Source organism: Ictidomys tridecemlineatus, chromosome 11 (assembly GCF_052094955.1).
Source record: "Ictidomys tridecemlineatus isolate mIctTri1 chromosome 11, mIctTri1.hap1, whole genome shotgun sequence".
Classification (NCBI taxonomy): Eukaryota; Metazoa; Chordata; class Mammalia; order Rodentia; family Sciuridae; genus Ictidomys; species Ictidomys tridecemlineatus.
The window spans coordinates 1,690,611-1,715,993 of NC_135487.1; the positions used below are offsets into that span (position 1 = coordinate 1,690,611).

The 25,383-nt window shown below is 60.9% G+C and overlaps 1 protein-coding gene and 1 long non-coding RNA gene across 14 annotated transcripts in view; one reads left to right on the forward strand and one right to left on the reverse strand.

The window, feature by feature from the left end:
• Prdm16 (PR/SET domain 16) overlaps positions 1-25,383 on the reverse strand; it is a 318,869-nt gene that overhangs the window by 57,199 nt on the left and 236,287 nt on the right. The gene's annotated exons all lie outside the window — the stretch shown is intronic.
• On the forward strand, positions 1,866-9,455 carry LOC110599545 (uncharacterized). Of its 5 annotated transcripts, none has more exons than XR_013427331.1 (7): positions 1,866-2,503; positions 2,798-4,335; positions 4,659-4,815; positions 5,293-5,408; positions 5,626-5,941; positions 6,977-7,666; positions 8,840-9,455. It is a non-coding gene; the product is annotated as an uncharacterized LOC110599545 (long non-coding RNA). The 5 variants fall into 5 exon arrangements; XR_013427330.1 differs by having other exon boundaries at positions 1,867-2,503; positions 4,595-4,815; XR_002485559.3 differs by having other exon boundaries at positions 1,868-2,503; positions 2,798-4,815; positions 6,977-7,312; positions 7,432-7,666.

Consider the following 25,383-nt stretch of genomic DNA (forward strand, 5'->3'; position numbering starts at 1 on the left):
GCCATTTCGACTCCAGAGAGGGCTCACTAGTGTGCAGGTGCCCGGTATCTCCCCACGTTAGGGGACGGGATACGTGCCGCAGGGTTCAGCTCTGCACCCAGGCTGAGCCCTGGGCCGCCTGCTCCCCTCCAACCTAGACTGCTCTGGAGGCCATTCGAGAACCAGAGAGACAGTTTCCGTGCCCCTTTGAGGGAGTCGTAGGATTCTCCGTGCTCTGGAATCCAGAGCAGGCCCAGTGGGTCCTGCTGCCTTGGGGGCAGGACTCACCAGTGCCCACAGTGACAGAGCCCTATCCCCCGTCCTCGGTGTAGTGAGCCTCAGGGCCCCAGTTGCCTCTGATGGGACCTCCTGGACGCTGGTGCTGTTGCAGGAAGGACAGGGGAGAGGAGGCCTGGCGGGGAAGGTGAGGGGGCCGCGCACTGCCCAGAGGGACCCTTCGCCGGCCAAGTGTGGTCTGTACTGAGGCTCTGACGCCAGCCAGCACACCGGTGCCTACCCGTCCCGGGCAGGGAAGCCCACTGCCTCCCGCTGGGGCAGGCATGTCCAGCCATGCCCAGAAGCCAGGCCACTGCCTGGGCCTCAGCTCTGCATGAGGTCATTTATCTGTGACAGTCATTTGGGCTTCACAGGAGGTAGATGAAGACAAGAACTGGGTGGGAGAGAGGACGGAGGAGGTAGGTGCTTGGTTCTGCTCACACACGAGTCGTGGGGTGGGAAGGAGGGAGGTAACCCAGCCATGGGGTCCCCTGGTCAGCTTTAGTGACCAGCTGCTTGGCGGCCGATGTGGCAGCAGGACCGAGCCTCCCTCCTGGTTTGGAATCCGGCCCCCTGTCCACGTAGCCATCGAAAGCCTGTTCTTGGGCTGTTTGGGGCTGAGCCTCGGGAATCCCAGACCGTCCAAATGAAGCCGCCCTCTTGCCCGCTCACCCCCACCTGGCCTCCCAGGACCCCCAACCCGCTGCCGCTCCCCCAGCTCATAAATCCCCCCCATCAGAAATGCTGAGTTATGAAGCGAAGGGACGGAAAGTTCTCTTGACCTTGACGGCGTTTTTCGCACGTCATTTGAGGTTTCCTGTGCTCTGCTGTGGCCCTCTGCTGGGCTGGCTCTCTGACATCTAATGGGCATGGCCAACAGCTGGCCTCCGGGGCGTGTGCAGCCAGGACCCGAGCCGTCTGCCGTCGGCTTGCCTGATGGATTCTGAGCATGCGGGAGGAGCCAGGCCCCGCGTCCACCCTCGGCCTGGGTCCTGAGTGCCATGGCGACACCACCCTCTCAGGGGCCAGCAGCAGGACGAGTGGGAAGTGGGGGAAGCTCCGCTTCTCACCCTGACCCCTCCTTGAAGGACCCCGAGGTGATTCAAAGCAACGGCCTGGGTGCTAGGCCTGGTGGCTCCTTTCCTGACGGTCGGTGCTCACACACACGACACACGCATGCTTGTGCAGACGGGCACAGGCGCACACACGGATTACGACTTATGGCGACCACAGCAGCTGAAACAGAGAGTCCATTCTTGTGACGGAAGGAGGAGGGAAAGGCATTCTGGAAACACCTCTGTCCAGTGTGGACGCAGAGCCCGGACGAGCTCGTAAATCCCCATCCTGACGCTCAAGGGCTTGGTGGTGCCTGATCAAGTGAAGGAGAACCCCGGCTGGCAGGCAGGGCTGCGAAGCTCACGGCAGCCCTGGGGCGGGGTCAGCAGGCCTGGGGCCCACTTGCTGGGGCTGAGAGGAGGGGGTTGGAAGAGGGATGGGTGAGCAAGAGGGAGGGGAGGGGAAGGGAAGGAGAGAGGGCACTGGGCTGGGGCCCACCCTAGAGGAAGCTGGCGTACCTCCTAGGCCCCAGGCCACCTTGGTCTCCACTGAAGAGTTCCCAGGGCTGGGGTCTGTGTGGGGGAGGGAAGGCCAGGGTCCCAGGCCTTGGACTCAGATGCTGCAAGGAGGGGCCTGCTGCCTGATGGTGAGGGTCTGCCGACCGCGAAGGCGTTGGCTTTGCATCTGAGTTGGTGTGGGAAGAGCCTCTCCACCCAAAGCCAGGCCAAGAAGAACACGTGTCGGAGAAAGAGCCTCCAAATCCTGTACCCGATTTGATCAAAGCCACCGACCAGAAATCAGACCCCAAAAGCACGTGAACACCCTGGGGTTCTCAGACACTCTCCTCCCAAATCCTCAGACTCTGGGGTGCTGTGTAAGCCTCTCAGGGCTCACGGGTCACTCCCACAAATTCTCAGACTCTGGGTGCCAGGGAGCTACCGGGGTGACACCCTGTGCGCCCCCCAATGCTGAGTTCCCGAGCCTGCGCCCTCTCCCGGGGGCCTCCTCCTCCTCCTCTGGCCACTAGGTCCCCTCCATCTTTTCTAGGTTAGCTACCTGCACCTCTCCCTGCCCCCTGGGGCTGGGGCTACACCTGGCAGGGAGAGGCCCGCCGTCCATGAGCTTTGCTGAATAGCAGAAGGTGGGCAGCGGTCTGACTGTGTGCCTCACCTGAGCCGCGCCCGGATCTCAGGTAAACAGCAGAGGGGGCCGAGAAGGGGGCTGGGCGAACCTGGGGCCTCAAGGGCCGCCTCTCGCCACCTGCTGCAGCTGGATCTCAGGCCCTTCCTGTGGCCTGAACAGAAGCATGTTCCAGGGTGTCCCCACACTCTGCCCTGCCATCGTGCCCCTGTGGCCTCAGTGAGGCATCTCGGGGGCGGGGCTTCCTCCGTAGCACGGGGCTTGTCCGTGGTGGCAGGTCCGAGGTTCTTGATCCACTGGAAATAAAGGGGCAGACTGGAGTTTCACGTGGTGCTCCCTGTCCCAGCGAACAGGAGTACGGTACAGACCGGTGTGAGTGCAGAGACCTCTCGGGTGATGGACAATGGCCAGGAGAAACAGGGTCTGCTGAAACTGGGACCAGCAGGCAGATGCCTGCACTGGCAGCCAGAGGGGTGGACGAGAACCGCCAGAGATGGTGAGTGCAAACTGGGGGAGACCACGGAGGCCTTGGAGGCTGTCCCCTCCTCCAGGGGCCCGCCCTGACAGCCATTCCCAACCAATGTGGCCCCCCTGGGGTCCTGCCTCACTGCCCCTTGGACACTCGGAAGCCCCACTTCTGCTTTCCGGCTGCCGGAGGTGCTGTCCGCGTGGTGAGCTCCGAGGAGCACCTGCGTCGCCCGGAGAGCCTGCTGAAGGCGCCCGGGATGGAACCCTGTGTGTCCAGCCCTGCCTGGAGGGGGGGTCCTCTCTACCCTGGGTGCGGTGGGGAGCTCCCCCTGACACCCAGGTTAGAGGGTCGGTCCCCTAGTGAAACCCCGCTGTCGCTGGAGAGACTCCTGGGTGGGGCCCAGGGGCTCTTCACAGAACTGGGCCCACTGCTGGGTGCCTGCTGAGCCTGGGGCCAGTTGATGGGAGTCCAGGACCCTCCTACTGAGTGGTGGACAGCCGTCACAGCCTGTGCCCCAAAGGCAAGTGTGCCCAGGAGGTCTGGGCCTTCGGCCACCTTGCTGGGAACGAGTCACGGAGTCCGCGTCTGCCATGGAGGCTGCTCGAGCCCGGGTTTGTGCCGCGGGTTCTAGGTCTCGGGCACGTCCCCAAGGGCATGCTGTATGACAGTCAGGTGAGCTGACTGGGGCCGCCGCTGGCTGTGCCAGTCTCTCTTTGAGATGTGTGACAGGTAGAGAAGGGTCTTGTCATGATGGTGGGCAGGTCTGCTTTCCAGGGGAGGAAGTGGAGGCAGCGGCAGTATTGAGAAGCCCCCCAGGCCCTGGCAATACTCGGAGCTCCCGAGCCATGCCCAGCACTGACCACTCTACCACACTCCCTCAGGCCACCTCTGGCCAGGAGGAGGAGTGGCTCTCCTGCCAGTGTTGTGACCACCGTCCTTTCCCTCGGGTCACTTCATGATCTTGATATGCAAATGCCCAGTCTACTTTTGTCAAAATCCTCCTCTGAGCTGTTTAATTCTGGTGAATCTGAGCACTGTACCCACGACTCCCACAGAACCGGCTTCCACGTCTCCTCTGAAAACGCTTCTTGACGCTCACATTAGCCTTGCCCACGTGAGAAAGCCCAGCAGGTCACAAGTGGGTCCCATGACACCCAGAATTCAAAGCAAAAACTGTCTGGGTGACTTGTTGATGCCAGCCAAGAGCTCCGGCCCCTCTCAGCTCTGACCACTCTCTGCAGACAGCCTCCAACAGGGCCTCTTGGGACTGGCCAGGGACGCAGCAGGAGGCAGGTGCCAGGGGCTCGTTCCTCCCTGCACCCTGTGGCCTTTCCACTGGACTGCTCACCTGCCTGCCACCCCAGGAGGACATCCTGAGTCCCTACTGCGGTCAGCCTCGGGGGAGGGCCACCTGGGTGAGTTGAGTCCTGGCCACTCAGGGCCCCTTGAGCTTCTCTTTTGCTCTCTGGGGGCATTTTGTGTGGGCATAGGTGGGATTTTAGCTGCTGTGTGGACAACGGGGTCAGAATAAGGGCTTAGGGGCCCATGAAAGAGCCGGCACAGAGCACACCGCTCCTGACAGCTGTGGGGGCTGCTGGAGCCGCAGGGTCTGCTTGCTCAGGGGGCCCTGCAGGGTCCAGGGCTGGCTCCGTCCACCCTGTCTCCCCCCTATAGGCACTGCTTTGGGAGAGCTCAAGACAAGTCCTGTGCCTGCTACAACAAAAGCCCTCTCCTGAAGCCTCTGGAATGTGGCCGAGCTCAGCCCACCCACTGCTGCCCACCTCTGGACCTGCTGCTCTTGGCAGACTCCACCCAGAGTTTAACGCCCAAGCCACCACCACAGCAGTGTCCAGGCCATCTGCTCTGGCAACGGCTACCCTCGGAGCATCCTCCAGGTCCCCAATGGGTTTGCAAAGTATTTCCCCAGTGTGCAGTGTCCACGTATGGCCTGTCCTATCCCCTGTCCCCCACCTCCAGCAGGTCTTGGGTGAGGCCCAGAGCCCTGGCCAAGGCCTGGGGGAGGGAGGGACACAGGGCCGTTTCTGCTTCTTCTGAGGGTGCAGACACCAAGGGCCCATCAGTAGTTCACACTGGAGCCTGCGTGCGGTCAGGGGGGAGCGGGCGGCCCTGTGCCTGGGGCTGGCACCCAGCACTCAGCCCTGACATTATGAAGTGAGATGCTTTTGCTTTGGTTTGGTTTTTGATCATAAAGAAGATTAATAAGAAAAGGTCCCACAACCCCAAACCAAATGCTTGTGGCTGTGCCCCTGCTCAGGGTACGCGGGGCCAGGGCTGCCACAGGAAGCCACCCCCCGTGGGGGGCGGGCGAGGTCCTGGGAGTGTCACACTCATAACCTTTTTCTGCTTCTTAGATGGTGACAAACTGCAGAGCTTGCAGACCTGGCCACCCCCACAGCGGATGCTGGAGGAGTCCCCTGCAACCAGCTAAGCTCATGTCACCGGCAGAGGCTTCTAAATATAGCAGCAGGTGGGGTCCTGGGCACCATGGCAGCAGGGCCTCAGCTTTGCTGGACAAAAACTGAGTGGAAGCTGAGTACCAGGATGAGGAGCCCGCCAGGGACCCTGGGCATCCCCAGCCAGGTCCCCTTGCTGGGAAGCTCCCTTGCCAGGTGACCAGTGGGACTTGGCACACAACCACAGGGAGGCTCCCAACCCTCATACCCTCTCGTGCGTCCCTGATACAGGCTTCACATGGGAAGGGACTTCCAAATGGACCTTCAGGAGAACCAGATGTCAGCTGGACGCGGCTCCAAGTCTTCCCACCCGTTATTTCCTGGAGAGGGCAGCCATGCACAGAACCCAGGCCCACCATGCCTGTCCTGGGGGCTCTCCCAGCTCACTGTTGGGCAGGAGGAGGGCACCATTCCTCTGCACCCCCTGGAGTTTGCAGATGCTGTGGCCCACACTGCTCCAGCCGAGCATGGTCATTGAGACCTGTCACCGAGTGACAGAATGCTCACGTCCACTCCAGGGCAGCCACTGTTCCTTCCACATTTGCAGGTGAGGAAACTGAGGCAGAAAGGACTTTAGTGATTGGCCAGAGGTCACACAGCAAAAAGGGATGGACAGACTGGGCAGCAGGTATGGCTGCCCTCCTGGCTGCTTTCATGCTGTCAAGACCAGTATCACACATACCAATTGTCCCACCCTGGTAATCTCTCCTCTGCTTGAGGATGGGCCGAGGGTAAGCAGAATTTCCCCAGAGCCTTGCCTGAAACAAGTGTCCATTGAGACTCACTGAAGGTCTCCATGAGAAGATGGATGGATGGATGGATGGGTGTGTGCATGGATGGATAGATGGTGGATGGATGAGTGGATTGGATGAGTGTTGAGTAGATGGTGGATAGATGAATGCATAAATGAGTGAATATATTTGGATGGATGATGGCTGGCTGGCTGGATGGATGGTAGATGGATGGATGGTGGATGAAAGATGGGTGAATAGATTGATGTTGGATGGATGATGGATAGATAAATGGATGAGTGAGTGAATGGATGTTGGATGAGTGGGTGGTGGACAGATTGATAGTAGATAGAGGGATGGATGGATGGCAGGTGGAGGGTAAATGGATGGTTGTTGAATGGGTGATATGTGGATGAATGGATGTTGAATGGATGGATGAATGGATGGGTAGATGACGGATGGTTGATGGAGAATGGATGGGTGGATGGATGGATGGATGAATGATAAATAGATGAGTGGGTGAATGCATTTTGGATGGATTGTGGGTGAATAATGGGTGGTGGATGGATGGATACTAGATGAATGGTGGATGGATGGGTGGATAAATGGATGGATGATAGATGGTGGGTGGATGGATGGATGGTAGATGGATGGGTGAACGGATGGGTGTTGAATGGACAGATTACAGAAGTGTGGAGAAGTGGCTGGCTGGCTGGCTGGAGGAGAGGCAGTGTCCCCCACAACCTTTCTAGCTCCCACAGTGAGATCTAAGTTGATATCCCACCAATAGGATCCTCATCACATGGCATACTCTGGCCGTGACGATGGCCTGCCTCACTTCCCCCTCACAGATGGCAAGGACCTCAAGTGTTCACTTGGTTGTTTCTCGGAGCCAGGAAGACAGTGTGAATGGATCACGGCACTTGAAGACAACCAAGAACAGCCCCGACTACTCCCCACGCTCCCCTGGGTCCACTGGTCTTTCTGTCTTTCTGGTCCAGGCCTTTTTCCTTCTAATCCCTCCCTGTGTTCTGCCGAAGGAGCTGCAGACCCTCACTGTGGGAGTCACAGCTGCAGTTCTTCCTGGGCTGGTGTTACAGGGTCCCTGTCCTGAGGACAGTGCCGTGGCTGTGATGTTTCTTTCCTGGGGTGGCCTGTTTCTCCAGAGCAGAGGCTGTGGCTGGATGGTGGGTCCTGGCACACAGTGGGTGCCTAGCACAGGCCTGGTGGGTGGCCAGGTTATTTTTGGTGCCTTCCCTGCCACTCACTCCATCCCCGAGAGCCCATCCCTCTTCCTTCTCCTCAGTGCGGGGTAGCCTGGTGACTCACCGCCTTCCATATCAGCCTGATGCTTTGAGGTCAGCTCTTGCAAATAGCTCAAATCTCAACAGACCAAGTCCAAGCAAATACCTTGCCAATCCCCACAAGAAACGGCTCTCGCTGCTCTTCAAAGGACAAAAATGGTCATTGGCAAGGGAGTCTTGGTGCACACAGGGTTGGCTTTGGAGGCACTGCACACGGCCAGCTCCAGCTTCTCCCAGGTAGGTGGCACAGAGTGACGCTGGGGCCTGGGCTTGCTTTGGCTCTGTAGAGAGAGAATGTGCTCTTCCTCCAAATGGTCTGTGGTGATGACCCTGCTTTCCAGAATGTCTGATGTCTTCAGGGGTCCTAGAGCCCAACTTTAGAGTGAGGATGAGCCCCAGGGTCCACTGACTGGAACCCAGTGCCCCCCACCCTTGCTCCTTCCCAGCTGCAGGACGTACAGCAGCCAGGACAAGAGGGAAGTCAGATGGGCTTCTCGGGTAGCATTGTCCCAGCCAGAGGCCACCTGGGTCCTGGTGATGGTTTTGCCTGCGAGGTCTACCCTTGGATGTGGGCTCAGCCAGTGATGTCTCTCTTGGGGCTGAAAGCCAACTTCCTTCCCAAACTGGGCAGGACAGGTCAAATCAGCAAGTTTGAAATGATTCATAGACAAAGGTGTGGCCACATCAATCTTGTGCCGTGGGTGGAACCAACCAGCAGCTGTCCCTCTTGCCCATGTCCCAGCTAGTCATTGTTGACAACCTACATCAAAGGGACCAAATGTGTCCCCCACAGCGGCATTGCCTAGATCCCCTTCACCAGCTTCACTCCAGCATCCACTCAAGCCGGGGGAATAGAATCCAAGTGGTCTACTAAACGTCTGATCACAAGCATTCACCTGATGCCGGTGACCCAGTGGAGGGGCTGCAGGGCAGAGGGCACAGTGTAGCCCATTACCCAGAAATCAAACTGGGGGCCCAGGAGCGTTTGAATCAGCACCTTTCTCTGGGGATTCTGCTACTCTCCTTTTTCCTTTGAACAAACATGGGAGCAGACCTGGTCCTCCCTCAGGAGCGGGAGGGGGAGCATGCTCCGGGGGGCTGCTTCTCCACCGTCTTGGGATGTGCAGAAAAGCCCATGGGAAGGGCATCTTCTGCGGAATCAGGGCAGATGTGGCTTGCGGTACGTCATCGCTGGCTGTCCTGAGCTGGGGCACTTTCCCTGGTGACTGCCCTGAACTCTCCCCAGAGGGGGGCTTGGTGCGAAGACGGCTCCTTCCCCATCGGGGAGCAGGTGCCGCAGGGGAGATGAGTTTAAGGGGAGGCAAGGCTAATGGTCTCTGCTCAATTTGGGGATCTCTGGGTCTAGTGGCAGTCCCACCCAGAGCCCCACCATTGTGCCTTCGTCCCCAGACTTCCCTCCAGAGAGAGGTGTCAGAGCAGAACTTGGAGTGGCTCCTGAGCCGGGATTTCTATCCCGGAGTCCACTGTGAGCGCTGTCCAGGCAGGGACCCGAGCAGGCAGCCCTCGGCAGCTGTGGAAGGACAATCGGTCCCCGTGGTCCCAGGTGGTTTCTGTATGTTACCCAACCCCCTGGGGGGGTGGATGGACTGTTTTCTAGAAGGTTCTTGGACTCTGAGGAGATTCGGCTCTGGCATGTCAGAGGCACAGTGTCCTGACCCCCTCTCCTCTCCTGGGCCTCCTCTTTCTTTCCACGTGCAGCGCTTTAAGTCACTGTTGTCAGTCTCCCTAGCTAAGCACTGGCATTTCTAAGTGATCCTTCCCTCCCTCCCTCCCACCCTCTCTTCCTTCCTTCCTTAACACTGGGGATTGAACCCAGGGGTGCTTGACCATTGAGCCCATCCCCAGCCCTTTTTGTTTTTAGTTTTAGGACAAGGTCTACCAATTGCCCAGCCTGACCTCAAACTTGGGCCTCCCCGGCCTTGACCTCCCGAGTCTCTGGGATCAGAGGCACGCGCCGCCACACCCAGCTTTAGATGACCTTTTAAATAAAAATAATCACTTTGAATCGTGCTCCTGTGCCTTGATTTGAAGACGGGCTTGTTTTTTTTTCAATTTCATATCCAAATTCACGTCTACAGAATTTAATGAGAACCATTACAGAATCATAACCTTTTTAATAAGTCCTCTCTCTGTTCCAGTAATTTGTTTAAGTATTATCAGTTCAAAAAATAAATTCATATGCAATTACTTTAAAATAGACTTCCTCCATTTTTTGGCCTTCCTTAGCCTTGGATTCTGTGTCCGTGGATTCCACGAAGCTGGGATTGAAAACATTCCAGAAACCACGGCATCTGTGCCCAACGTGAGCAGACTCTCTTCCTCGCCACCATTCCCTGAATGACACGGTGTGGCAGCCGCGGTCCCACATGGAGGGGGTCTGGGGTGTTACGGGTCCTCTAGGGATGGTCTGCACTCTGTGGGGGGGGGACGACGCAGGGGTTCTGAGCAAATACCAGGCCATTTCCTGTAAGGGACCCGAACACTGCAGATTCAGGTCCCCGACGTGGACTAAGAGACCACCGTGTTCTGGAGCAGAGGCAGAGATCCGGCCCAGAAATCCAGGAGCCACATGCTGGGTGTGTATCCTTGACCCCGGCTCCTCTGGGGAGGTGCGAGGACTGGCCACCCACCCGTCATGTCCCAGGGTCTCCCCAGAAGTGTGATGGTGCCTCAGGCTCGGATTCAGTGGAAAGGCAGTCTCTAGGGGGGCCCAGCCCCCAGCCACAGCAAGCAGCCTGCAGTCAGCCTCCCTCTGTGCTGGGGAAGACCCCTCCCAGCCATGACCACGCACCACACTTGTGGCTTCCTGTCCCCGCACGGAGAGGGGACCCTCCCCGGCACTGAGACGAGGTGCCGCCGCGGCAGCCTCTTCGCTGATCAGGGTGCAGACGCTACAAGATGCTCACACCCTCGCAAATGGGTCGCCGACATCTCGAAAACAAAGCCCAGCAGAACATAACCCATGTGCAGCCCCCCGCCGCCCGCAGATGCCACAAGGTCCCCTTTGTGCGCCAGCAGAGCTGCGCAGACTGGCCACGGTGTTCGCGGACACGGTTACAGTCTGGTATTACGCAATAGGATGTTAACCACACATTCTCATAAAAAAATAAGATAAATAATAATAAACATCGGGCCGAGAGTCCAGATCTTTCGCGAGACGCCCCGATCGTTTTTCTACTCCGACCTCAGTTTTCTCTGGAGCTGCTCCAGGAGCCCAGGGTGGGACGGCAGCCTTCTTCTTGTGGGGAACAAAAGGTCTTTTTTCAGTCTTTGGGGCTGTCAAGTTTATCCAAATATTCTCGGCTTACTACTAGCCCCTTTCTGAATTGATATTTCCAATAAAAGGACACTTTGTATCTGGAGGCCACTCCAGGCCCCCCCCCACCCCCAGCAAGGACGCCTGGTGCCCGGCCCTGGTCGGCCACTTCCTCGGCCAGGAGGGAGAGGGCGTCCCCAGCAGGAGGAGGCCCCGGGCAGCGGTCAGGGCCGCGCTGGTGGGAAGGAGGAAACGGAACCCACAGAGAATGCCCACCTCCCGCCAGGGCCTCAGCCACAGCCCAGTTTTCATTCTGGCCAAGCCCGTCCAGTCTGCGAGCAGCCGCCAAGCGCATTAAGTCATGGTCGTGTTTGGCGGCAGGAGAGAATTCATTCCAGCCGGGCCGAGCTGTGCAGAGCCTGTGTTCTCGGGCTGTCGGCATGCCGGGGCGGCCACGGCCTCGTGGGGGCCCCTCAGACAGGACGGGCGACTTTCATCCTCACCTAATCCCCATCTTCCCAGACCCTCTCCAGCCGGCCAGCCCCACAGCCTGGTCCTGTGCCTGGGTGCACGAGGGCATGAGCGTGTGCCCCCCTCCACACACATGCAACACATACCCTTCAAAGTGGGCTCCGCAGCCTCACAGAGGGCATTTCCTTCCACCCCCACCTCCCCCAAACGGCTCTGATTAGTGCTAATGATAATTCTCATTAATCACCTTCTGCTGCTGCGGAATGGAAACGAGGCTGCGGTCAAGTGACAGGAGCCACTTAGGCAGTATTTATGACCTGTGTGTACAGCAGCAGCTCTGGGGCCTGACACCTCTGGCCTGTGGCTGACATCAGGGCTGACATCTGGGGCACCAGCTGCCCAGAGTGCTCCAGTGTCTGACTTGGAGGATGCCAGCAGATCCTGGGACCCCTGTTACCCACAGCTTAGAAAAGTGGCCCATCTTTCGGGTCCAGTGCAGGAGGCGAGTGGCTCGGCAGTTCAGGCTGCTGCCCCAGTCACGAGAAGGAGGAACAGCCAGGAAGCCCCCCTCCTCAGTGCCTCTCCTTCCTTCCCAAACAGAGCCACACACCCCCTTTCCTCTCTCTGATCCTCAGGGGACGGATGGCCCCCAACCCAGGGTGGAGACAGCATCTAACCACCTGTGACTCTCAGTGCCGTAGCTTGAGGGTGGGCTGTCTGCACATGGGACCCCCCAGGCCAGTGCCCACCTGAGCAGCCACCCTCGGACCCTGGTCTCTGTAGAGCTCTGGGAGACTTGTGGCCAGCTCTTCTCTTCCTGATGCCCAGTGAACCCAGGTTGTGGCCCTGGATCCCTGGACAAGTGGGTCCCTGGCTCAGGTGAACCAGGGATTCCCTAGAGATCCCTGGTGGTGCCTTCCTCGGGATCTCCTGGGGGGAAGTTCTGGTGACCTGGCCGGAGCTGGGGTAGGGAAGGGGCAGAGCACACAGACCTGTTGGTGGCACACGCAGGCTCAGAACCAGCAGGGCCACCCAGGACACGCCGCTTCCTCTGAAGCAGTAAACGTGTCCCACCTGTGCCGCAGACCTCGGGTCGCCCTGGCTGGCCTGATCGTTAAACTCTCGGGCTCTGTTTCTACGGGGCCATCTGTCCCCAGGCAGCCAAGTGGGGAGGAGGCAATTGCTGGGCAGCAAACAGCCATGTGGTCACAAATCCTGGTTTAATTTTCCCCTCACACCAGGGGCCACATGCGGGTCATTACTAGGCTGTTGCCAGGAGTGTGGGGTGGGTGATGGGCACCCAGGGTGAGGGGTGACTTGAGCAGAAGTGGGAGAGTGCCATCACTGGGCTGACTGGGGTGAGGGGCTCACGTTAGCCTTCAGGCGCCTCGTGAGGCTGCAGCCGATCCCAGGCAACTCTGGGTCCGTAAGTCACCAGGTCAAGACGAGGCTGCTGGGCAGGGCCACTGGGCTCCACTTGATAGCCAGGCCAGGAAGCCCCCAACACCTTGAAACCACCTGAGCACAGCCCTGGCCCGGGGGGCACTAACTCGCACAGCTGTCAAGGGCAGGGCGGGGCTGGCGGTGGACAGCATGCCCTTCCAGAGGCCCACAGGACGTGGGGAGCCAGCGCACGGAGCTCTGGGAGCACTGTGTGCACCTCACCGCCAGTTCTTATGCCCAGGGCCACACGGCAAGAGGACAGCATGGACAGAAGCATACCCAGGCCTCTTCACGGTTCCTGATGCCGGGCAGTGCGGGGGCCAGGCCGGGCCCTCTGCCCAGGCTGCCGTGCCTATGTTTGGGATTGGGTCTCTCTCCCTCCTCCTCCTCCTTCCTCCTATTCCTCTTCCTCCTCCTCCTTCTTCGGGAGGCTTTTGCTCCTAACATCTCAGCTTCCTGCGTGTTTCTTCACGGTGGCTGTCGTGCTGTGGGAAACAGCTGCCCGTTAGCGCTGCGTGGCTGAGCCTGGAAGGGCAGCTGTGAGCTGTGTGCCCCCTCGGCAGCCGCACCAGGCTTGGGAGGTGGTCAGAGCCAAGACAGCTGAGCTCACATCTCACACTTGGGAGATCCAGGCTGCGTCTGGTTCTCAGCCATGAAGACATCTATGAGTGACACGAGGGGACCCTAGGAAGCCAGCCTCCTGCTGGAGACAGCAGCCCACACAGTCTGCAGCGCCCGGGAGCCACAGGGCCTTGGAGCTGGCCAGACTCCTCTGGCCGTGAGCATGACAGGGCCTGGACCCTCCGCAGGTGGGAGAGGTCGCAGAGATGAGTACCTTCCCATGGAATGTGTAATTAAGGATGATGTGACATGGTCATTTGGTGTGGGGTGTTGCTGTGAACACAGTGTGACAGGGACACAGCTCCGTGGGGGAGAGGCGGGCAGCAGATGGCAGCCTGCAGCCCCGACCTGGGGCTTGAGGTCCCACAGCTGTACCTGCCATCTGACCCAGCTGAGGGTCAGGTGGCCCCTTCAGAGAGGTCCTTGCCTGCCAGCCTCCCAGATCCCAGGGTCCCTCTCGCTCTCAGGGAGCAGTGAGGAGGGGTGGCTGACTGGTCCCGAGGTGTGAGGTTGCATGACCCTGAGCTGACATTGAGCTGGGGGGGTGCTCAGCTCTGAGCAAACACCTGTGACCCTGGGGGCTGGCCGAGAGCAGCCAGCAGGGAAGCTGTGTAGGCTGTGTGTCCCTGACCCCTGGAAGAGCCTAGGACGTCAGCAGGAAGTAGTCCCGGAGAAGCTAGGAGCCACGAGGCTGTGAGGAGCCGCCTCCTTTGTTAGGGCCTGATTCCGGGAATCCTCCTCCAAGATTTGCCCCTGCAGACCCCAGGGCACCTACTTCCCATGACCTCGGCCATCCGCAGTGTGGTGTCCTCCACCATCTGCGTGGCTTCTCAGAGACGCAGACTGGCCTCCAGATGACCACCCGAACCCACCCGTTCTCTGCCACTGTTCCCACCTGCTGTGCTCCTGGCCTCTCCGGGCCCCTCTCTCCCTTCCGGGAGCCTCTGGACCTCCCAGGTGTGAGGACTTCTGGGCCTTGGTTCCTTTGCTCCTCTTGCCTTGCCCCCATGAGCCTGCGCCTTCTTCAGTCACCTGGGTCCTCGGGGGGCCTTCTGGGGGTGCCGTGGTGAGCCCTCGGTCGCCATGCCCCGGCTGGCTTTTCAATAGAGTCTGAGGCTTGCTCTACAAACACTGGGCGGGGCATTTGCTAGAAGGAGGGCCAGGTCCCCAGAGCTGACCCAAGACAAAGCTAGATGGGGGCTCCATGCTTACTGGGGGGCAGCTGCCAGGGGTGGGGCTGAGTCCAGAGGGGTGCCTTCCTCTGCTTCCGGATGGTCCAGGGAGCTGCCACCAGCAGACAGATCCTCCCTCTGGGGCGGTGCCAGGTGGACGGGTCACTCCTTCCCCAGACACTGGGGTCTTCCTCCCCAAGGCCCGGGTCTGTTCCCCTCTGGTTTGGTGGGGTTTTGGCTTATTATTCCCCAGATGAGGTTCAGGGTTACGGTGGGTAGGCTGCGGACTGCTCCGGAGACGCACAAGGTGTCGTCTTTGGGACACCCTTTCTTGGGGACCCACACCTCCTCCAAGGGACAGCTCTGCTCAGCTGGCGTGAAGCCGGGCACCCCAGCAGCAGACCCTGGGGAAGGCTCTTGGTACTTCGTGCTCAGTGTTGGCTCTGGCTGCAGAGGGCTTCCTGAGGTCCAGAGACCCCGTCTCCAGCCCCTGCTGGGAGTTGGGGACGGTGAGAGCAGATGTGTGCTTCCAAGGCCGCCCGGGGCCTCTGCCGGGCTCCTGAGGTCCTGCCGTCGCCCCGTGGAGCTGAGACGTGGGGTGAGGAATGCCGCCTCGGAGGCCGCCCCCACTTCAGAAGGGCTTTCAGGCCGCTCAATGGAACACTGTTCCGCAGACACTGCCCTGATTGTTCCATCGTGTCTTCGCTCCGTCACACACAAGTGGCTCTGCTGGAGAAGAGCGGGCAGCACCCTGGCCAGCGGGGCCCCTCCCTCCTGCAGCGGCCGGGCAGCCGCACATCTGGCTCCATTTGGTTCCCCTTTGGAGACGCAGAGTGGCCTCGGGTCCACAGGACGCGAGGGTCTTGCTGGGAGCTGAGGGCCGTCTCTCCAGCTCCGAGGACCTCTGGTGTCATGAGCGTGGACTTGGTGTCGGAGCCTTGGTGGCTTGGCCAGGTTCGCTCTTGTCTCGATGCCCAGAGGCCCCTGTGGATTTCCCCCTCCCTCCCAGAGAACCCTGGGAGGACCTCAGGACGGTGTCTGGCTCTGCTGCTCCGTGCGTGGTGGAGGGGACAGCAGTTTGGCAGCCAGGCAGCCTGTCCCCAACACTTTGTGCCAGAGTCTTCTCCAATACTTGTCCTGGCCTCTGAGGTGGCTTGTAGGCAGTGCTGGTGCCCAAAGACAGCACACTGGTCCTGGTTGTCCCTGGCGGAGAGGGACCGTGGTCTGGGCGAACCCGTGGCTTGATGAAGGTGCACATGGCCGTCACAGATCATGGAGACGTCTGTCCCAGCAGAGCCGAGCCCGCCATTCAGGAACAAAGAGTCGGCCCAGGATCCAGGAGCCTGCAGCTTGCAGAGGGGACCCTCTCCTGGCCTGAAGTCCCTGATCAGTAACACACAAGCTCTGCACATATGGTCATCATTAGGGATGATGTCATCATCGTGTCCAGGATGACAGATAAAAGCAGCGTTTGATTCATTCACCAGATCTCTCAGCTATGTGACAGCAAGTGACAAGGACTGTGGCCTGCTAGTAGGGTGCATGGGGCCAGCACACTTGGCTGTTCTTCTCCCTGGCCACTGAGCTGGCTGAAGGGACCGACCTAGGAGGCAGGCTGGGCACTTCTGTGCTCTTGGAGGGCGCTGCAGGCCCAACTCTTGCTCACACCCGTGGCACCTTTGCCCAGCGCCTGCACAGTGGACACGTGTGAAGCCGTGTCCGATGCCAGCTCCTTCGTGAGCGTCACTTTGGCGCGGGGGACCTTGTGTGTACTGGGCCGCCCCCGTGCCTCCAGCTCTGGGCTGCTGATGGACAGATCCTGCATGTTCCCTGAGCACACAGGGGAAGCTGTTCCTTCCAGGGGGAGAGAAGTGAAGACTGCCAACAACTTTCTAAAGACCCTTTAAGAGGAGGCCGCGGAGAGGAGCGTGAGCGTGGATGAGGATAAACATCGCTGACAGGTGGAGCAGAGGCTGAAACCCGAGCCGCACAGTAACTGCGCAGAGATGCGTTGCAGATGGCGTGGACGGCGGCACTGGGGCTGCGGCGGCGCTTCTGACAGGGGCCCTGAGTGGGGCAGGGTGGTGCCTCTTCCTGGGCCCCGACCCAGGGACGCCCTGAGGAATCCCAGGGGGTCAGGATGGCTGTTTCTGTGAACCCAGAGCCAGCATGAAGGGAGGGGCCTGGCCGGGCTGTGGACCCCAATTTTCTGTACTTAGAAAACAACTCTGCACTTAAAACCCGTCTGTCTGTCTGTCTGCTGGGGACTGCAGTAGTGACAGACTCTGCTCGCAGACCGGCTGTCGGAGGATCCAAGATGGATGACGACCTGGGCTGCCGTGGCTGTGGCTGTCCCTCCACTCCTCAAGGCTGGCAGTGCCACCGACGTCCATTCCCTGGAGATGGTTTGGGGGCAGGCCTCCCCCTGGCCTGACCATCGCACGATGACTGTGGAGACTTGGGATGCGGTGGCACTGCACCCGATTTCCCACTGTCGGCCCAACTCCTCCGTGTGCGACGCCTGCCTCCCGGGGCCGGCTGGCGAGTGGCTCCCCCGAGCTCGTCACCTTGCAGGCACACTGGAGAGATGTCACAGACTTTTCAGCAGGGCTTGGTGCGGGGAGGGGGCTGACAACTTGCCTCTTCCGGGGTCGTGGGAGACCCAGGCTCTGACTGGGGAGGAGCAGGAAGCTCAGGCTGTGTTCTACCTGCTCGGAGCCACACCTGGAGGAGCAAGCGGGCTGTGTACCCGGGGCCGCGGGGAGCAGGGGCTGCAGGTGATTGTCTACAGCCCCTCACCTCCCTGGTTGCCGCCCACGCCCTGGTCTCAACCTGCACCACGCTCTGAGGGTGAGAGTGAAGCTCTTCCATCCGGAGAAGGCCCCTTTCAAGATCCCTGGCCGGTGGGCTGAGCCTGTGACCCATGAAGCCAGGGGTTTTACTGTGGTTTTGGTCTGAGGACAAGACTGAGGGACTGGCCCAGTGCACCATGTCTGTGTTGTCCCCTTGGCCCTGGGCCAGCGCCCCGTTCTCGGCTCTGAGGATGAACGCAGATGGACGGGGCCAGGACATGAGCCCTGTGGTCATGCCCAGCACATCTCCCTTCAATGGCTGACGCACACCTGAATCATTAACGTAGCCCCAGGGTGCAGCAGGAATCCTGCTCTGGGACGTCTTTTCCGGTCAGCGATGCCAGTGGCTTTGTGGAATTAGACTGTGGCCTCCTGCAGGGCTTCTGCACTGCATCTCCAGGGACCTCTGGGTCTGGGGCATTCTGTCCTGGGCAGGGGGTTCCTTCCTGGGCACCGTGGGATGTCCAAGAGGCTCCCCAGACTCCACCCATCAGATGCCAGTAGTGACCCAGCAGAAAACCACCACCAACTCTTGCCGTGGCCCCAGCAGGGGCGCACAGTGGCCAGTTGAGGACCCCTGGCCACCTTGTAGACAAAAGGTGCTCTCAGCTATTGCTGTTGTGTGCTGTGCCAAGCGGCAGGGTGGGAGGCGGGTCCATGGTGGGTGTGGACCGGGAAGGTGGCCCGTGCAAGCCGTCCACACCCCTGCTCCAGTGCAGGCTGGAGCCTCCAGGGAAGATGGTGCTTCCTGGTCCAGAGGAGGAAAGAAGCAGAGGCCATGAGTCTGGGGGACTCTGAAGGGTGCATGTGAGCTCCCGGTGGGGCTCTGTCCAGCCCTGGGTGGGGTCTCTTTCCCTGGGCTGGAGCTGGGCTCTAGGGAGGAGGGAGGAGGACTCTGGAAGGTTCTCCAGCTGGGAACGGGCTGGCTGGCCCGGGTGTGCAGCTGTCACAGGGACGTGAAGGAAGCGGTTCCATTTGTGTGTGGACGTGGACAGGCCTGGGACCCAGGGAGGCCTGCCCGGCCTGAGAATAAGGTCCTTGTTCTTGGCTGAGGTGGGAGTCCTCAGCCCTGGAGTCACAGGAACTGGGTCTGTCTTAGGTGGACAGGCCGCTGGGGCAGCCCCGTACTTGGCCCAGACAGCAGAGATGAGCCACGCCGTCTGCATGGCAGAGCTCATGGTCCACGGCAGGGTGAGGATGGCTGTGGCTGTCTCTGGGCTGCAGCGGGTGAAAACTGGCCGTGCAGCGTGTTTGCCCCACTCTGTGGAGTCGAAAGTGAAATTGCTCCACAGTCAGGAGAGCGGATCCCTCCACTGCCTGGAGAGGCAGAGAGCCTGGGTTTGAGGGTCCCTGCAGCGGGGATTCCCCGGCTTGCTCGTGGGTGAAACGGGCTCACTGGCCGGTCAACGGGGCCTCTCTGTGGAGCTGCTCCATAAGGCACGACCTTACCACACGCGTAGACTGAGACCACGGATCCCACAGCCCGGCTCAGCCTCAGCAGCTTGTGTGGTGGAGATGCTCTTCCAACAGGCTGGGCCAGCAGGGCAGAGGGCAGTGTCCCTGCAGCTTTCTCCCCGGTGGAGGGGGACTCTCCAAAGCCGCTGCCCACCCCTGTCTCCTGGGAGGGGACTGGGAGCCAACACAGGTGCCAGGCCCCCTGTCATGAGGTCATCCTGCCTGGCCCGAGTGCACCCAGGGCCCTCTCCCTGGGCTTCCGGGCTGGGAACTGAGGACTTGGTGCAGGGGCCAGGGCCTGGGACCTTTGGAACAACTCCACCAACCCCAGATGCTGTGGCCCACCCGCACGCCTGCCGACCCTGGCCGGTGAGGGTGGTGTGTGCTTAGGATCAAGTAGGTTTTACTAATGCCGTCATGGGCTCCCGGGAAAAGCAAACTGTGCTGTTCCAGAACTCGGAGGGGTCCTGGGCCGCGGCTGCGCTTGCCTGGCTCAGGGCGGGGGGGCGTCCTGCGGTCTTCCCGGGAGGCCCCAGGAGGGCTGCTCCTCGGTGTCTGCACCCCACTCATTGCAGAGCTTAGGCAGGGATTGTTTTTTGGGGGGGAGGTTCTTAGACCCACAGGGTGTCCAACTTTCAGAGACCATGGGGTATGACCCAGCAGGTGTTGGTGGCCAGGACATGGCCCCGGCCCTGTGCCACCTCCCGGCTCCGGCTCACAGGGCATGGTTGGGGCGCTCCAGGCGCTGGCTTCTCCTGTGTGGCCTGAGAGATGACGAGGGGCCCTGGGTGGGGTTCTGGGGGCTCCAGAACAGCCCTTGGGAGCCGCTGGGCAGCGGGAGCCACCGGTGTCTTGGTATCTCATACTCGGCTGGGGTGCCCACCATCTCACGCGGAGTCCCCCAAAACACCTTCCTTCAAGTGAATCCAGAAGCCTGAGAGACCAACAGACTGACACGGGCACGGCACCCCCTCTCCAGGGGCCACTGAGCCTTTTCTTCATCATCATTCAAAGAGAACACGGCATTGGACCTCACACGGGGGAAGGGACTGACCTGTCCGGCCTCCTCACACACACCCTTCAGAAAGCTCTGCTGGACTGTCCCATGTAACCCTGGCTCGATGGACAGGACACCGAGATGACTGACTGGGGGTCTGGGGGCCCCTTCCTGCGCCCCTGGTGCGAGGTGCAGCGGCAGAGGCTGCAGCTCCTGTGCCCCGCCCCTGCAGGTCTGGGGTCCCGTGGGCTAGACCCATCCCCTACTCGGACTCCCAGCCTTCGCAGCCTGGTCCTGGTGCCCCGTCCCTGCCTGACCCAGGGGTGGCCCAGGACCTCCTATGCCCCCCTCTTAGTGCTGGGCTTCAGAGGGCGACTGTGGCCTTCTGCCTTGGGTCACACTCCAGCCTCCTCCAACCTGGCCACAAAGCCCTTCAGGGAGCAGGCCAGGCCTCCTCTCCCACCTGGGTGCACATGGCGCCCTGCCCACACTCAGCGTCCAGCACCGCTGCCTCTGGGCCATCAGCTGCTCACCTAGCCCGTCCTGACCCTGACCTGCTGGGAGGAGGGCAGGCAGGACTACAGACATCGACGCCACGGAACCAACCGGTATCTACTCAGCCAATTAGTATGGGGAAGGCGTCCCCTGCAAACCTCCCAGCCCTGCCCAGTGCCGCCCTCCCCTGCCACCACGCACATGACCTAGAAAGGTGGCTCTGGGCCCTAAGGCCCTGCCCCACCTGGCCTACCCCTGGTAGAGGCCTGCAGTCCAGGGGCAAGGGGCCCAGGACACCCAAGGGGTGAAGAGCAGGCCGTGACTCTTTATCAGCCAGTCCCCCATATTGGGCAATCCTGCCACTTAACTTTGGACAGCACTTTAGTCTTAGGTGTCTGGTGCAGGTCACGTGGTCCCAGGAGGTGGCTGCACCGACTAGAACCGTCCTGTGGGCCTGGGGTCGCAGGAGAGCTTCCAGGGGCTGCGGCTGGTGGGGTGCCCCTTTCTCTCAGCCCCAGTAGGGAAAGCACCATGGGGCAGGTGCTCTGGGCCTCCAGGACGTCTGGAGACATCCTCTGGGCTTGTGTAGCCCTTCTGGCTGTTTCCGTGAGTCCCAGCTCAGCCTGCCGCCAGCGTGACCCTGGGTGTCATTGGGACACAGGGGCTGTATGCAGGGGCTCCAGCCTCCAGTGCTGCTCTCACGAGCTCCGCAGTCCTCTGCATGACCAGATGTCCCCAGGCCCCACAGACCTGAGTTAGGGCCACCGGTTCTTTCGACAATGCTCCCAGGGGCAGTGAGGGTGAGGTGCCTCAGTGGGAGACAGGAGCTCTGCCCTCAGGAGGCTGCCCAGGGTCCTGCCCGTCCCCTGCCGGGACGTTGGCCAGGGTCAGTCCAGCACTCACTGGGATGTGAGTGCCCAGCAGGGATGCCTGAACTCGCACCCAGACTCCTCAGCCAGGTGTTTTGGGGTGAGAGGGCTGCGGGTGGTGCTGGGACAGGCATTCTGGGGCGGAGTCCACCCTGAGATGTCACAAGAAACACCCTGCTTCCCTGCTTGCTCTGCAGACAACTGTCTGGGCCAGAACCACCCAGGTGGGGAGCAGGCCGACCCAGGGGGACCGTCTGTCCTCCAAGCTTGCCCCTCACCCCAGGCAGCATGCATTTCACACCTGGTTAACTTTTATGACCAGCTCCGCCATTTGCCAGGGGAGGGAGGAAACAATCCCAGCTACCGGGGGCCAGCCCGAGCGGGGCGTCTGGGCCTGGGGCCAGCTTCTAGCGCTCCAGCCCGCGGCTCCTGGGCTGCCTTCTCGGGCAGCTCTGGTCTCAGCCCTGAGCCAGGCTCTGGTTTCCTTCTCCTCCTGGGCACTGCCAGAGCTCGGCCCAGGAGCCTCTGAGGCCAACAGTGTGTACAAAAGTGCCCAAGGGTGGGCACCCAGAGTGGCGCCTGCTGCTGGCACACAGGCCCCACGGCCGAGGTGAGCCCCCGTCCTCCTCTGAGTCCCCTGAGCACACAACACGGGACCTTGTGAGTGCCAAGTGTGGTCCCACCTACACCCTGAGCCGTCTGCTGTGCACTCAGCTGGGCAGAGGCCTTGGTGGGGACCCTGGAATTGGCGTGTGGGGGACAGGTTGAGGGCGGGGGCTGTCTAATGTCTGTTTTCAGTATGTGGCCCGTCATGGCCTCTTTTCTCCTGTTTGGTATAATTTTATGCTGGGTGGACGTATTTAGGCCGAGTGGCCTGACAGTGATGATTAATACCGTGCGCTAGGAGATTCCAGCGCCAGCTCGGAGCAGGCTGGCGCAGCGGTTCTCATCAGATGGTCAAGCCCGCAGGCCTATTAGAAGCAGCAGGAGACCTGGAGGCTTAATCACAGAGGCTGGGCCCTTGCAGGGAGAAGAAAGGGGAAAGGGAAGGAGAACAAATAAAGCCGCAGAGCAGAGCGGGCGAGATGCTCCTGCAGCCCCGCCCTCCCCCCACTGCTGGGGGCAGGCCCGAGGGGAGCCCACCAGAGAATTGAGAGGGAGAAAAACAATTAAAACCTGAAGCCAGCAGCCAGAGACCTGACTCTGCCATGGGAAGTCTTATGAGCAGAAATAAACCAGCCCGTGGGCAGGGGCGGAACAGGGGGCCAGGAGAGCGGCCCTGGAGCCCAGGCTAGGTGAGAGAAAGGGGGCCTGGGGGGAGCGTGTGTCTTCAGGGGCCATCAGCCCTGACACTCTGGTGTCCCCTCCCAGGATGACCCAGGGCCCTGTTTGCCCAGGGCTGTTGGGCTCACCTGCAGCCAGTGGAATTGTTCATGGAGCATTCGCCCTGTCCTTCCTGAGTGTGACCTCTTGGATGAAAATCCTGGGCTGGTCTGCTCTTTGAGGGTGTCCTTGGAGGCTGGAAAGGGGACCCTCACCCGGAAGCCCATGGTACAGCCTGGACACCCTCCGGCATCGACCCCTCCCTCTGCCAGCTCTCTGTGCCCTGTCCTGGCACAGGGCACCTCGGGGCTCGGATCAAGAGTGGCCCCCACAGGCTGGAGCGGGAGGAGGGCCATGGTGAGGGGAGCAGGAGGGAGCCCGGGTGGGGAGGGAGGAAGGAGCAGAGCTGGGTGTTGTGCTGGCCAGGGGAGACCCCGGGCAGCCCTGGGCTCTGCTGTCCTGGGGACAAGATGGAGGCGGCCTCCCAGTCCTGGCGACCCAGCAGCAGCCATGTCCCTCTGTGTGGGACTGTGCTGGGGAACCCAACAGGCTCCCCTCCTGGGATTTAGGAAGAAGGCCAAGTTCCAAGAGGCTTGATTTTGTGGGAAAGTTTTCAGAGTCTGTCTGGGAGGAGGCGGCACCGTTCAGGGAAGGAGAGGTTCTGGAGCCCGTCAGGGCTCTGCTGTCCCATGTCACGTGGCTCCTGGCCAGAGATTCCCAGCTCCAGCCTTGGGCCTTCTCAGAGGGTATTGGAAGGCGCAGACCCTCCAGGGTCGATGCAGCTGTTATTGTGAACTGGGGGGAAAACTTATCAAAGACAAACACATTCCTCTGGATTTTCACATAAACCCCAGCCTGTGTGAGCAGATGTCCAAGTGCTGCCCAGTCTGTGCTGCCTGTGCCAACCCTGCAGTCACCACCCAGCAGGGAGAGCAGTGCCAGTCCAGGCACCTGCTCAGGACCAGGGTGGGCGGGTGGGGTGAAGACCACCCCTCTGGAGTCCGGCCCCCGAGCCCGGCCACGGGTCCTCTACGTCCCCACAGAGGTTCTTCAGAACACCTGGAACCCCGAGTGGGCTGAGTTTTCTCCCTCAATAGCCCAGGAGAACTTCTGCTCTGGTGCCAGAAGTCTCCCTGGGGTCTTCAGAACACCTGCATCAGGTCCTTTCTATCCAGAGAGGCCAGAGGTGGCACTCCGTGGCCAAGCTCCAGCAAGGTCCCTCTGACACCTGGTGTGCATGAGTGCCCAGCAGGGATCCAGGCTGGTGCTGGCCAGGACCCAGCTGGACCCTGTGGGAAGCAGGTGCCTCTGCTTGCACTCAGCTCCAAAGCCCACAGGCCAATGAATTGAATTCACCCCCAAAGCCCTGGCCAGCCAGCTGAGGGTCACTCCCAGAACGCAGGGCTTGCCTGGCCAACCTGTGCCCACCCGGAGGGCGGCTAGTGCACTGCCACCCAGACGGTTCCCACTCTCTGTTGGCTATTTTTGGAAATCGTTTTCTGGTTTGCTTTTCTCCCAGGCTCCATAGTAAAAAGGGAGCTGCATTGGAGCCCTGAATGGCCTTCGGGGTGGGCTCTGCAAAGCTGGGCTCCTGCACCCCAGAAGTGCCCAGTGGGCACTGAGCCCCACCTGGGGCCCAGGGGAGGCCGAGGCTGAAGGGATACTGGATGCTGCCTTGAGCTGCACAGGCCTTGGGCTCTGTCCAGGGAGGAGGTCCAAGCTGGCCACCTGGAGAGCCCCATGATGACATGGCCCTGCCTTGGGCTGCTCCCAGGCGAGGCCACCCCCAGGCCCTGGCTTCCTCAGTCACTGCCCCTATCCTGGCAGGACCTAGGCATGGGGACCAGCTGTCACATCTGGGAAGGAGCTTCCACAGGCTGGGCCCTGGCCACAGGCTCTGGCCATGCAGGCAGCCACAGAGCCGCAGGGCCAGGCGGCTGCTCCAAGGACCCCCAGATCAGGTGGCAGAGGCTGCCTCCCCTCTGCCTTCAGGCCTGCTGCCTGATTCTCCCCCTGGAAGACAGGCACCCCAGCAGGGTCCAGGAGTGGCACTGTCCTGCCCCAGGCAGGGAAGATGCCCTTTTGAATGGTTGGAGAGAACGGGACTGAAGTCTCGGCAGAGGGCGCCCAAGCAAGCACAGGTCAGGCCCAAGTCCCCAAGTCCCCAAGCCCAACACAGAGACCAGCATAGCCCAGGCCTCTGAGAATTCAGAACAGTGGAGGTCCGACAGGGCAGCTGGGCCAGGGAGCTGTGAAGACCCCTGAAGCTGACCCTTGACTGGGGGGCTAGAGAAGGGCCGCCTGAGGCTGGCTTTGACAGGAGCCTGGCCCCTGACTGACAGCTGCCCTGGGCTCCCCCATCCTCCCCATCAGCACACGGGCCTGGGGTTCCCCTTTGCTGTCCCAGGACAAGGGCACCCTGGGGTTTAGGATGACAGCCCTGAAATGAGCTCGGAGCCGAGCCCTGCAGGCACTGGGCGCTGGCCGCTGTGATTGGGTGCTGGGCGCTGACAGGCGGGAGCAGATGGCCCCCTTCCCGCTGCCGCCACCTTGGGAGCCTGACCTCCAGGTTATCGGGCAGCAGCTTTGGCGATGACCTCATTAAGCACGGTGGCCACGTCAGCACCTTTCCAAAGCCCCTTTCATCACTCACAGCGTGCCGGTGCACCCCGTCCACACCTCCTCCCCAACACGGCTCTATCTTATCTCTCATGGGGCGGACCCTTGCCGGGAGCCAGAGAGCAGGCCCAGGAATGCTGTGCGGACAGCCAGGCCATTGGAGCTGACACCGCAGGGTGGGGCGGGGAGCAGGTGGGGGTTTGTGTCTTGCTTGCAAAAGTGTGCAGAAGCGCCTTGACTTCTGGCTCCTGAAATCCAGTCACGGCTACGGTGACTGTGTGCGAAGCCCCTGCCTCTCCTGCCACCGTGTGCCTGGCCCAAGCGGGAGCAAAAGCCACGTCCCCGTGGGCTCTTTGCAGG